The sequence below is a fragment of the Tamandua tetradactyla genome, chromosome 19 (assembly GCF_023851605.1).
Source record: "Tamandua tetradactyla isolate mTamTet1 chromosome 19, mTamTet1.pri, whole genome shotgun sequence".
Lineage (NCBI taxonomy): Eukaryota > Metazoa > Chordata > Mammalia > Pilosa > Myrmecophagidae > Tamandua > Tamandua tetradactyla.
Window position 1 is genome coordinate 50069000 of NC_135345.1, and position 12793 is coordinate 50081792.

The 12793-nt window shown below is 43.7% G+C and overlaps 1 pseudogene; it reads right to left on the reverse strand.

Moving 5' to 3' along the window:
• Positions 1–857: 857 nt before the first annotated feature.
• Positions 858–10526, reverse strand: LOC143663389 (chondroitin sulfate synthase 1-like; annotated as a pseudogene).
• Between the last annotated feature and the right edge of the window lie 2267 nt (positions 10527–12793).

The following is a 12793-nucleotide window of genomic DNA, read 5'->3' on the forward strand; positions in this document are numbered from 1 at the left end:
AAATAATGATACTACTCTGACTACATTTCCCCAGTTTACAACTAAAACACAAAAGGCTTTTTAAAAAAATTAAAATCTGTTGTAAAAAAGATAAAAGGTAGAATCTGTGCAGTGTTACCAGTCAAAATGGAACATTCGGTAAAGTGGCAGTGTTCTATTAACAATCCTACTTTGCTAGAGAATCCACATTTTCTGCCATGGGATTGCAGAAAAGAAGTTTGAAAAGAAAATGTAAAAAAAAAAGTATTGTTCATCAGGTATGTTTCAAGTTTTGATTAAGTGGGTCTGTTACATAATGTTCAGCAGGTAGATGTATTCAAACGCAAACACTGATCACATTTTTTTGTTCAAAAAGCTCAATCTTAATCTTCACAGTTCCTTGTGAGATAATCACGTGTAAAATATATCCTTGTATGGACTTCAAAAACTGATCACACAAAAATTTTTTTTTAATAAATTAGATACTTAGAGTAGCTAGAAGTAAAAACCTAAAATTGTAGAATTGTAACCCATACCAAACTCTGAGATCTGCTCTACAACTAATTGTTGTGCTATGCTTTGAATATGTTATTTTTCAAAACAAAAGAAAAAAAAGTCGATTGTGGGATGATAAAAAAAAAAATTTAATCCTTCTAGCCTCCTATATTCCAGAGCACCTAAATGGAAAACTCTGAGACGATGGTATAGAAGTCTGTGACAAACTCTGGGATCTGTCCTGTAACTGCTTGTTGAAGAGTGCTTTGGAAACTATTGCTTTTTTCTTTCTTTGCTTTCTATATATATTATACAATTTAAAAAGTTAAAAATAAATAAATAAATTAGATAATTAAAAATGTCTTTTCCAGCTGAGATGGACGTTAGGCTGTCCTCACTGAGCTATTATCTTTGATGCTTTTATTGCAACTTGGATAGTTTTTCCTCGCCACATTTCAGCCAATTGCTATGTGGACCCATATGTGGCCAAGCACACTTTTTACTGTTTGGTGTCAAGATTAGGGTCACAGAAGACAGGCTATTGGAATGGGCTACTCCTACTGCTTGGCTTCTGAGTATCTTTAAACCTGACTGAACAACTTTATTGAAAATGTCCACAACCTAAAGCCCCCAGCTTTGGATAGAAATATCATAGCCACCTACTTGGACAAGATCTCCCATATAAATACAAGTGGTGTTAAGTCCACAGTTACTCCAGGAGCCAGTTTTTTTGAGCAAAGGCAAAATAGTTGTCACTGGGAACTTTCCCACTGCAAACAATCTTTGGATCATACTGGCTAAAGATGATCGGAATATATATTTGCTAGCTCAGAACCGTATTTGTTCAACATGGCTGAAGGAATTCTGTAGTAAACACGAAGTCAACATCACTGAAGAAAAATAAGCAATCATTATTAAACCGGGAAGATCCTATTTCAAAGGCTAGCGCTCTGGAAATTTCTCCAGACATAGGCAAAATCTACATGTCAGCTTTACTTAATACTTAATGAGATAATCTCTCATTAGTTTAATGTGCTTAGTCTTGTCAGGGTTGGAGTCAGAATAGAAAAGCAATATAATGAGCTTGACATTCTGATTTGGCATAAGACATGTATTTTCAAAGTTTCCCATGAATCTCACAAGCATATCAAAATATCCAGACCAAGGAATCAATACATTTATCTTTTTATCTTTGGGTTCTTTGTGCTTGTTTTTTGATCCAGGAAGCTGAAGTGAAACAATCTTCTTCAGGGCATTCGAGAGAACAGATAAGAATCCAGATTCTTAGTTGAGTTTTTCTGCCTATTCCTTAGCCTACAGTTCCTTGTGCTCCAGTAACTGTATCTTGCTGAATATTTGCTGTAGAAATGCCCCTCAAAGGAACTGTCTCCTTGCCTTTGTGCTTTTTACAGAGGAGCAGTGGGTCCAGGATGTCTCCAGCCCCACACGTGGGGTTAACATGACAACAGCCATACTGTGTTTCCTTAAAATCAGTGCTGTGCCATCTGGCCTCCTCATGTATTGTCTCTGTGACCTGAATGACAATGTTACCCAAAGCTTTTCTCTGCGCAGAGCCCATCCCTCTTTGAGGGAGCTGACAGTCAGCTGCTGAAAACAAATATTTTCCAGTAAGAAACTCCCATTGCAAAATCTCCTCTCATTGATGGGGCTGAAAATTGATAAAAGAAGGAGGAATTCCCAGCTGCAAAGCTTCTTGATGAATCTCAATATTACTCTATTTGCTCAAGACAGTTTCTCGGTGGAGCTGTATTGTGTGATGAAGTTTAGCTAAGAATGTGACAAAGCATGTAACAGTGAAGTCAGCACTGGTAGTGTGGGTTTCTATTCTGCTGTAGTGGTGCATGTAACAGTGAAGTCAGCACTGGTAGTGTGGGTTTCTATTCTGCTGTAGTGGTTGCTAAGTGAATTTTACTGTTATGGAGGTCTCCAATGTGATCTTTTTTATTCTGTTAATAATTCTCATGAAAAAGCCGCTGCATCTCGTAAGGCCAAGCACACTGTACCCTGGCAAAAGGGGCATCGTCCCACCTCCAAATCCTCTTAGATGGTATACATTTCTTGGAGACATTTGCCAATGTGTAGCAGCATTCTCAGAAGTATCTCCCAGCTCAAGATCACACCGAGGGACCCCCACCACAGAAGTTCACAATGGGACTCGAATGCCAGTTTCCCCTTTTTTTCTGTGGTGTCCAGTCCCACCTGCCCAAGAAAGAGTGGCTTACTGCTATCCAAACTCCTCAGGAAACTTTCCATTGCTCTCCTCTGCTTGGGTTGTCTGCTCTCAGAAACCATTTATACTTGTCTAGGTAGTAGTTATGCACGTACTTGAACATCAGAAAGAACTTCCTCTCAGGTGGGAAGGAGTCATCCAGGCCCTGGAGTGGCACTATGGGGATTGGTATCGAGGTGTCTGAGCCCACACTGGAGAAGAATTCAACTCTCCCGGGAATTGACTTGGATCACATACTTTGGCTTAAATAGCTCCACGAAGTCAGCAGGTGGTAGAACATAAATCACAATTCACCATCCTGTAAGTGGCCAAATGCAGATCCACAAGTATTTCTGGGTGGTTATGACTCCTGTGAAGAGAAAGTTCCAGTTGCCCAGGCTGCCAGCCGGCCAGCTGAGGGGCCAGAGTTAGGTCCCATGTGCACATGGTTGCACATGCTATTAGCATGGGAAGTCGCCATCCCACACCCCCCACCCCCTCCTGGACTAGCAACCTTCGGGGCTGGCCTGGCACTGCGGGCCCCTATCTTCAGAGGCACAGGGCAGGATGAGGCGCAAGGCCAGCACGAAGCCTAGAATAAGCCTTTCACCCACCAGGCCATTGCCTACAGCTCCGTGCGCCCTCAGCCTGCCACCCCACCTGTGGAGGCCCATCCACCCTCTCACCAGGAGGCCTGGCCAAGGCAGCACCAGAGCCACCTTGGACCTATCGCACCCATTGCTGCCCCAGTTGCTTGCAGATTTCGAGCCCGTGCTTTATTCCTCATGCCTGCCCCACCACACCATGTCCTGCACCTATGAGACAGGACCAGGCTCGTGCACCCCAGTGGGAGCTCAGGAGCAATGCAGTGCAGCTCCTCCTGCTCATGGGTGGGGTCGCAGGGCCAGGGTTAACACGGCAGCAGCAGCGACAGTAGCAGCCAAATTCAGATCCCTCTGCTGCCTTGCCACATCTCCTGGCTAGCTTCCCTTGTCCTGTCTCTTACTGAATTTGCCCCCATCCCCATTGTGTCCTGTGTGGTTGCTGCAGCTGCAAATCCAGCTTAGTTCACCATTACAACAGAAGCCACTGGATAGTTTTAAGATGTCAATTCTCCCCAAATTAAGCTATAGATCCAATGTAGTCTGTATCAAAATCTTAACAAGCTTTATAGGAAAGCTGATACTGTAACTGGAGCTCTGCCAATACAGAGCCAACTCTGGTCCAAGCTCAGTCTCCCTATGAGACAGAATTCAAGGACGTAAAAGCAAGTAAAGGCAAACAGCAAGGCCTATTAAAGAGAAAGTGCATGTGAAAGAAATTAGTGTAGGGGTGCTCAAGAAAGAATGTGCCTTTAGCTAGTTAGGATCAGTTGGTTTTATAGGGGCTTTAGCCCACAGCATTTTTTTTTTTTTAACTTTTGCCCTTTGATTGTCAGGTGTTGGTATTGTTTCAAAAGAGTTGATTACCACCTGCACTTGTGGCTTTTGTGTTAGGTACTTATTACATTGTTTCAAAGAGTTCTTCCTGTTGGCCCAATAGGAGACTGGTTTGTAAACCTCACACCCAGAGCTAGTGAGGTGATGTCTCAATTCATTCTGGGGCTGGCAGTGAAACTTTTAATCCTTTCACAACCAGGTAGAGGACTAGTGACCATAGCCCAGATGCCCTATTCTATCCTGCCTCAGTTCTCCCTGAAAGAGTTATACACCCTTAATCTTAATGGGAGATCAGACTTCTAGAACTTTTTCCTGCTGTCTAGGGGTGAGAGTCCCTGCCTGCATAAAATTCTTTTTATATTCTTGTAGGAGTTGGTATGGGCTGGTCACTGTCTGGGAGCACTTGAGATTCATGGGTGAACATCAGTTTGGCATGGAATGCTTGTAATCTGGACATAAATTTGACAAGAAGTTTCAATATGCAAAGGCCAATTATGAGAATGAGAAGAAAAGGAGTTATAGGTCCCCAAAGAAGAAGAATCTAAGCAGTCAGATTGGACAGGTGTGAGAAGGTTTCCAACCAGTTCTGGCATTGTTTTTAATTCATTGGGACTGTTCCCAAAGGTCTCGTATGTTTTCTTAGATTTGACCTGAATTATTTACATCAAAACAACATCCTTCTTGTAGGAAAAGGCAAATTTCTCTTTGGGTTGCCATGAGTGCATCTAAAGCTCATGTATTTTGGAGTAGTACTGTCATTAAGGACTTTACTTGACTTCAGAGGAGACCTAGAGTTCATGCAGTAGACTCCATACTATGTGAAAATTCCAAGGAATGATTGTGATGGAATTGGTAGCTAGCTGCTATTCCTCCTACTCCCAATCCTGCAGTGATGAGCATAGTTCTGAGCAAAAGAGGGATTAAGAAAGGAAAGTATGCTTTGGTTGAAAGATTGAGGTGAAAGAGGGGAGGGAGAATGGGTTAGTGCCTGGTAGGTAGGATAATTCTGGGCTAGCATATGTGAGTGAACAGCATCCTTTCCAGTGTGGAGGTAAAGCTAAGTAGATATTATTAACACAAAGGAAGATGACACTATTTTTAGAATTAAGGGAAATGCTAACAGTTAAATATCCCGAAGGGCCCCTTTTGCAGGATTTGATAGTAACTGCCAAGGTGGAATTTCTGAAACTATGGATGATACAAAGAGGTCAGGAAGTACTGATGCACTTAGAATTAGAATGTACCATGGGACATGTACCACGGGAGTTGAGCCCATGAGATGAGAGAATTACAAAGGGTGTTGACTTTAATGTTTTCATAATACAGATCTTCAGAAGACCAAGCCATGTCTATGGAGGCAGTTAGTGTCTTATTTATTTGTGACAGATGTATCTATCAAAGGGGAGTCTACAAAAGTGGCTGGACAGAAAAGGGTATCATCATAAATGTTGACTTGGGTAGGGTGAGTCAGATAAACTGTTGGTTGAGTAAGTGTGGCTTCTAAATAGTAGTTTTCATTATAGGAGGTCCTACTTCAACTTCCACTGTTAATGGGGTATTTAGATATACAAGTTACCCAGGAGCTCAGAGACCATCTAAGATATGCTTTAGTTAATATAGTTTTTAGAGGGAGAAGCCATGTTCTGGGGCCAGAGGTGACAGAGATGATTATAGCACAAACAGAATGGGGAAGTTCACCATCAGTCTGTCTGCAGCCTCTTCCTTCCAGGCAGATGGGAAAACTAATACATGGAGATAGTGACACTGAGGAGAAAAGAGGGTTCTGGATAAGAGGAATAGGAGATCCCTCTGGTTGACTCAGAGCTGAGTGAATTGCAGGTAAAATGTTGGGGAGGTCTGATAGAGGGTATTCCCATTTGCTACCATTGAAGACATGAAATTTCGTGAGACTGAGATGGACTTTTGGAGATAAAATTGCTGTTCCCTAGTGAGTAATATTGGCAGGCCAGGCAAGAATGGACATAGAAAGTTTAGAGTATAACCAACAGTGGGATAGGTTGAAGCACTGGATGGTATAGCTTAGGACTTATAAGGGATGTTTGGGTAGGATTAAAGGTGTAAGGAGAAATAAATTATAAGATATAGAGAGCTCATTGTTCTTAACCTTGTTTTCTAAACAGGAGTTTTAGTTCTTCCAGTTGTTGGCAGTCATAAGATTCTTTTTGGTCAGGAGGGTCCCTGGAATCCTGGCAGGGGAGCTTGACCCTGGACAGGTGAATCCAACTGGAGATTCCACTGACCTTGACTTTCCATTTAGACTCCAGCTGGGAGCCAGGCCTGCTTTCCTGTCAAGAGTCTCTTGGCCTCACTTGGGGTAAGGGTATATGTGGGCCTGGAACCAGAAGAAATTGGGCCCCTAAGTCTGTATGAGCTTCTGGATGACTTCTAGGGAAGAGAACTATTTGGTTAGATTACAGATTTCTGGATATAACACTAAGTCCTGGGTCAAAAGTAGTCTTCCATACATCATTTCAAAGGGGCTCCTTTGGTGCTAAGCATGTTCTGAGGAATACCAAAGGAAGGTTGGGTACCCAAGGCATATGGGTTTCTTGACATAGCTTTGCTAATGTTTATTTCAAGTTTTGGATGTTTCTTTCTACCTTCCCTGAGGATTAAGGTCTCCAGGCACAGTGGAGGTGATATTTTATACCAAGAGTTGTTGCTACTCCTTGAGTTATGTGTCCAACAAAGGCTAGCCAATTGTCACTTTGAATAGAAACTGGCAACCTAAATCAAGGGATAATTTCTTTGAAGTTTAGAGACTCATTAGCTGTTTCTGTCCAGGTGGGAAAACTTCTATTCACCCAGAAAAGGTATCTGCAAAGATTAGTAAATATATGAATTCCTAGCAAGGTGACATATGGGTAAAGTTGATCTGCCACTCTTCTCCTGGGTATGTTCCTTGCCAATGTAACTGGAGGTGTTAAGGCTGGCAGCTTGACAAGAATTAGGGTTATTAATGGTGCACAAGGCACAACTTTGAGTGACTTTCTTAATGGTTTTGGCCAAATTTTTCCCTTCAAGAATTCCTCAGGCTGAGGTGGTGAGGGCATCTTTGCCTAAATGGGTAGCTTGGTGGAAGGCTTGGAGGACTCGCTGAATCTCAATGGGCAGAAAAATTTTCCCTTCCTTAGAAAATCATCCATTTGCTTCACACATATACCCTGATGCCTTTGCTAGTCTTTATTCCTCCTGGGTATAAACAGGAGTAGTAGGGAAGAGAAAGAGATTAGGGACTAAAGCCAATACAGAAATTGGGTCTTGAGTAATCACCTTAGTGGCTCTGTCTGTTCTGTCATTTCCTTTAACCACTATAGAATCGAACTTTTGGTAAACTTGACAGTGGATCACTGCAACCTCCTTGGAAGTAGCACAGCTTCGAGCAAGTTGAGAATTTCCTGTCTATGTTTGACAGGGGATTTAGCATTAGTGAGCAGCCCTCTTTCCTTCCAAATAGCGGAGTGAGGATGTAACATGAGAATGGCATACTTAGGGTCACAGTGCAGAGATTAATCTTTTTCCCAGTTGCTGGTTTTATACCCTGAGTGAGAGCTATGGGTTTGGTTTTCTGGGCCAGGGTTGGGGGTAGAGGCTTTGCTTCTATGATCTCCTGCAGGAAGCCAATAGCATATCCTTCCTTTCTAGTTTCTTTCCTTCACACAACTGCTCCCATCCAAAAGCTATTCCAACTCTGGGTTATATAGGGGCTGATCTTGTAGTATGGCCTTCTAGAATAATTATGAGCTAGTGTTTCTATACATGAGTGCTCAAGGGGTACATTCTTTGGTCTGGGTTCATAGATAGCAAGGTAGCCCAGATTCAGGGTGGTACAGACTTGAATTTGAACCTCTGGTGTGTCTAAGACCTGGGTCTGATATTTTAGGAGTCTATTGTTTGAAAGCCACTGATGTCTTCTTGTTTCGAGAATGTCTCTGCCTTGGGTGGGTGGGGGGTATACTACTAAGGCTTGTCCCCACTTCAGCTCAGTAGCTTGTTCTATAAGCAAACTACTGCTCAAAGTCAGGGTGTCCCTCCCTGGGCTGTGGCATCTACCGACATTGAAAAGTACACCACAGGTCAGGGAATGTTTCCAAGCTTTTGTAACAAAAATGCTACTCATTTTTTCTCTGTCACACACAGTGTATTTGGGTTGCTAAAGCTGCCAGAATGCAAGACACCAGGAATGGAATGGCTTTTTTTTTTTTTTCACATGTGCAGGCACCAGGGATCGAACCCAGGTCTCCAGCATGGCAGGCGAGAACTCTGCCTGCTGAACCACAGTGGCCCACCCAGGAATGAAATGGCTTTTGAAAAGGAAATTTATTAAGTTGCAAGTTTACAGTTCTAAGGCCATAGAAATGTCCAAACTAAGGCATCCAGGGAAAGGTAGCTTGACTCAAGAAAGGCTGATGAGTCCAGAACTCCTTGTCTTCTCATTTCAAACAGCTTCCTGGGAGCATTTTCCTTTTCTTTCTGCATCTCCAAAGGTCTGGGTCTCAAGCTTTTTCCAAAATGGTTCTCTCTTAAAGTGTTTCAGTAAGCCACCTACCTTGAATGGAAACACCTAATCAAAAGGTCCCTTCCACAATTGAGTCAGTCACAACTCCATGGAAATGACTTAATCAAAAAGATTGCACCCAAATATATTGAACGAGGATTAAAGAATATGGCTTTTCTGGGATATATGACAGTTTCAAGCTGACACACACAGGTAAAAGGGTTTATCTAGGTTTGGCAGGCTTAGGGCAGGCAAACTTATAAGAGCACCCTTGAGGGTAGTGAAGACAGTAGCCCGCTGTGCACCCCATTCCAAGGGGGGACTATCTAGTGCCCTGATAGCTGCATACAGAGGCAGTGCTACTTCTCCAAATCACTGTATCCAGATTCTGCAATGTTCTGCCATCCCCAGAAAGGCCCTTAATTGCTTTTTGGTCTCAGTGGGTGGCACTGAGAGTGTGGTCTGGACTCAGATGGCAAAGAGTGCTCTTCTGGGGAAAGGATGAATTCAAAGTAAGGCAATTTGAACTTTAGAAGCTGAGACTCAGTACCCTTGTTCAGCTAAAAAATTAGGTGTGGCAATGGTGTCCATGAAGGAAGCTTCCCTCACAGGAGGTTCATCACAAATCATCCACATAACGAAAAAGGGAGATGGATTCTAAATTAAGATGGGATAGGTCCTGTGCTAATGCATTTCCAAAGAGATGAAGGCTGTCCCTAAACCCTTGAGGTAGACCGTCCAGGTGAGCTGGGTTGTGGTAGCATCTCCCGGCCCTGCCACTCAAAGGCAAATAGAAACTGGGAGCCTGGGTGTAAGGCTGTGCAGAATAAAGCATCTTTAAATCAAGAACCACGTGGTAGAGCTCAGGATCTTATTCAGGAGGGTGTAAGGGTTAGGCACTATAGGGTGGAAGGGAATGACAAATTGGTTCACAGCCCTAAGATCTTGCACTAACTGGTTACTTCCATTTGGATTTTTGACAGGCAGAATGGGGGTATTACAAGATGACTAGAAGGGGATGAGAAGCTCTTTTAAAGAATTTAAAATTCTGCCTATAAGAATGAGAGGTTGGGGATGGTGCAATGGTGGCTCAGTGGTAGAATTCTCGTTGGCCATGCTGGAGACCCGGGTTCGACTCCTGGTGCCTGTCCAAAATACAAAAAATACAAAAATACAAAAGAATGAGAGGTTGGATCCCATTAATGTCCTCCTGCTTGAAGGGCTACTGTCTTTTTCTGGGAAGTTGTAAGTCCTTTCTGCACTGGATTACAATAGGAGAGATGTGAATTGCTTTCCCAGGCAGTTGTCTTTCCCAGACTTTGGGTTCACTTGACTTTTTAACTCTGAGAAGAGGAACTCTAGAGTTCTTTCAGTCCCTGTTAACACCAGACTTAAAGCTGCAATATTTTCAATGGAGCTTTCAGGTGTTTGTTTTGGGCAGACAATCTATTATTTGGATTTGAACACCTAATGCCTTTAATATATCCCTTTCTAGAAGTGGGGTGGGACACTCTGGTATTATAAAAAAAACTGGTGACTCCGAAGAATACTACCAATTCAGCAGGGGAAAGGAGGGATAAAAGTTTGAGTCCAAGACTACCCATCTATTCCTACTACGGGACAGGTCTTTGAGGAGAGAGAGCTGGAGTGAGCAGGTAAGGCAGACTCTGTGGCTCCTGTATCAAATTGAAAAATTAACAGTCTTACCCGCCACATCAATGGTCACCCAGGGCTCATCGAGATCAATGTTCTTCACTGAGGCCCAGGGACCACTGGCCCTGGGACCCCTCAGTCCTGAGCTAGGGCAGTCAACAAGGCTCTCAGAGAGGGCTTGCCCCGCCTTGGTAACTTGATGTACTCCCATGCCCAGTGTCCAGCTTTCCTGCCTCTAGGGCAGGGCCCTGGGGGCTCTCTTCCTCCTTGGGACTCCTTCTCTCTTTGGGGACATTCTTACCTCCAGTGCCTCAACTCTCCACACCAATGGCAGGTTATTCTAGCTTGCTAGCCGCCAGAATGCAACACACCAGAGATGGATTGGCTTTTAATAAAAAGGGATTTATTTTATTAGTTCTTCAGAGGAGAGGCAGCTAACTTTCATCTGAGGTTCGTTATTATGTGGGAAGGCTCAGGGTAATCTCTGCTGGCCTTCTCTCCAGGTGGCTGGGTTCCAACAAGTTTCCCCAGGGTGATTCCTTTCTGCACCTCCAAAGGCCTGGGCTGAGCTGTGAGTGCTGAGATGAGGTATACCGAGCTGCTTGGGCTGTGCTACATTGCACTCTCTCATTTAAGCACTAGCCAATTAAGTCAAACGTCATTCATTGCAGCAGGCATGCCTCCTAACTGACTGCAGATGTAATCAGCATCAGATGAGGTTCACGTACCATTGGTTCATGTCCACAGCAACAGAACTAGGTGCCTTCACCTGGCCAAGTTGACAACTGAATCTAAGTACCACACAGGTTCTGGGTGGCTTCTGCCCAGGGTGGACCTGAGGTGGCTGCTTGCCATTTACAACCAGGGCTATGAGCCTTGCCTTATTCTGGTCTCTCCTTGTTTTCTCCTCTTCTGCAGTCTTGTCCTGGTTATTAAAGGCAGAAAGAAAGTAGTCATAAGGTCATTCATGGGCATTTGGGGCCCTGAGGACATCTTTTTTAGTTTTCTTCTTATGTCAGAGGCTGACTTGCCTATAAAGAATATTTTTAACATGACTTATACCTCCACAGAGTCTGGGTCTACATTACTATACTTTTTCATAGCTTCCACTAGTCTCCCCTGAAACAGCAGGATTTTCTCTATCTTCCTATGTTATGTCCTACAGTATATTATAATTCACAGGTTTGACAATATATTTTTTCATGCCCTCTATCAAGCAAGTAATCATATGGCCCCTTGCATTAAGATCCTGCTGCCCCCTCTGATGGTTCCAGCTGGGGTCTGTGTTTGGGATGCCTCCGCCCCCACCCTGTACCGCACTGGCTGTTGCCCATGCAACTTGTCTGTGTGTCCTTGGGCTTCTGCCCAGAACCTTCAGTTCTCCTCAGGAATGCAGCAAGAGTAGAGAATGTCTTAGATGTCCTCCCAGGTAAATTCCTAAGTCAGGACCCGATTTTTAAACTCCTCCAGAAACTTGGAGGGATCCTCAGAAAACTTCCCTAATTGTTTCTTACACTGTGCTCGGTCAGTCATAGAAAATGAAACGAGAACCATTACAGTTTCCATATTCCCATGGCCACTTCTCAGAGAGGGTACATTCCACTTCCCTTTGAGTTTTCTCCTTCTTCTGCGGAGGGTGGTAGGGGGCTCCACGGCAGGACTACCCTGATGGGCTTGGAAAAGGAGAGGGCACAGTGGACATGTGATATGCTGCAATTTCCTCAGGAGAAGGGGGATTTAAGGGGGTGTACCAGTTTGAAACTATTATGTACCCCAGAAAAGTCATGTTTTAATCCTGATCCAATCTTGTGGGGCCAGACCCATCACTTAGGGTAGGAAAATTTGATTGGATTATTTCCATGGAGGTGTGATGTGTCCTGTTCTGGTTGTGACCTTTCGGCTAGATTACTTCCATAGAGATGTGACACACCCAGTTGTGGGTGTGGCCTTTTGATTAGAAGGAGATGTGACTCCACCCATTTGAAGCAGGTCTTGATTAATTTACTAGAGTCCTTTAACAGGAAAAACATTTTGGAGAAACCGCAGATGCAGATGCTTGGAGAATAATTGCTTCAGAGCTAACAGAGACATGCATGTTTGGAGATGCCTGGAGCGCCAACAGAGAGAGGTGATACCTAGACATGGGAAGAGCCCAGAGGAGATGTTGCCATGAGCATCCCATGAGATGCTAAGCAAGCCAGAACCCCAGTGCTGTGTCCCAGAGGAGTTAAACGAAGACCTGCAGACCACTGGCATCAGAAGCTGGAAGCAACAGAACCAGGAACAAAGACCAACAGATACCAGGTGCATTTCTTCCATGTGACAGACATTGGCCTCTCCTGAGTCAAAGTACCTTTACCTGGATGCCTTAGTTTGGACATTTTTCTGGCCTTAGAACTGTAAACTTGCAACTTAATGCATTCCCTTTTTAAAAGCCATTCTATTTCTGATTCTGTTATATTGCATTCTGGCAGCTTT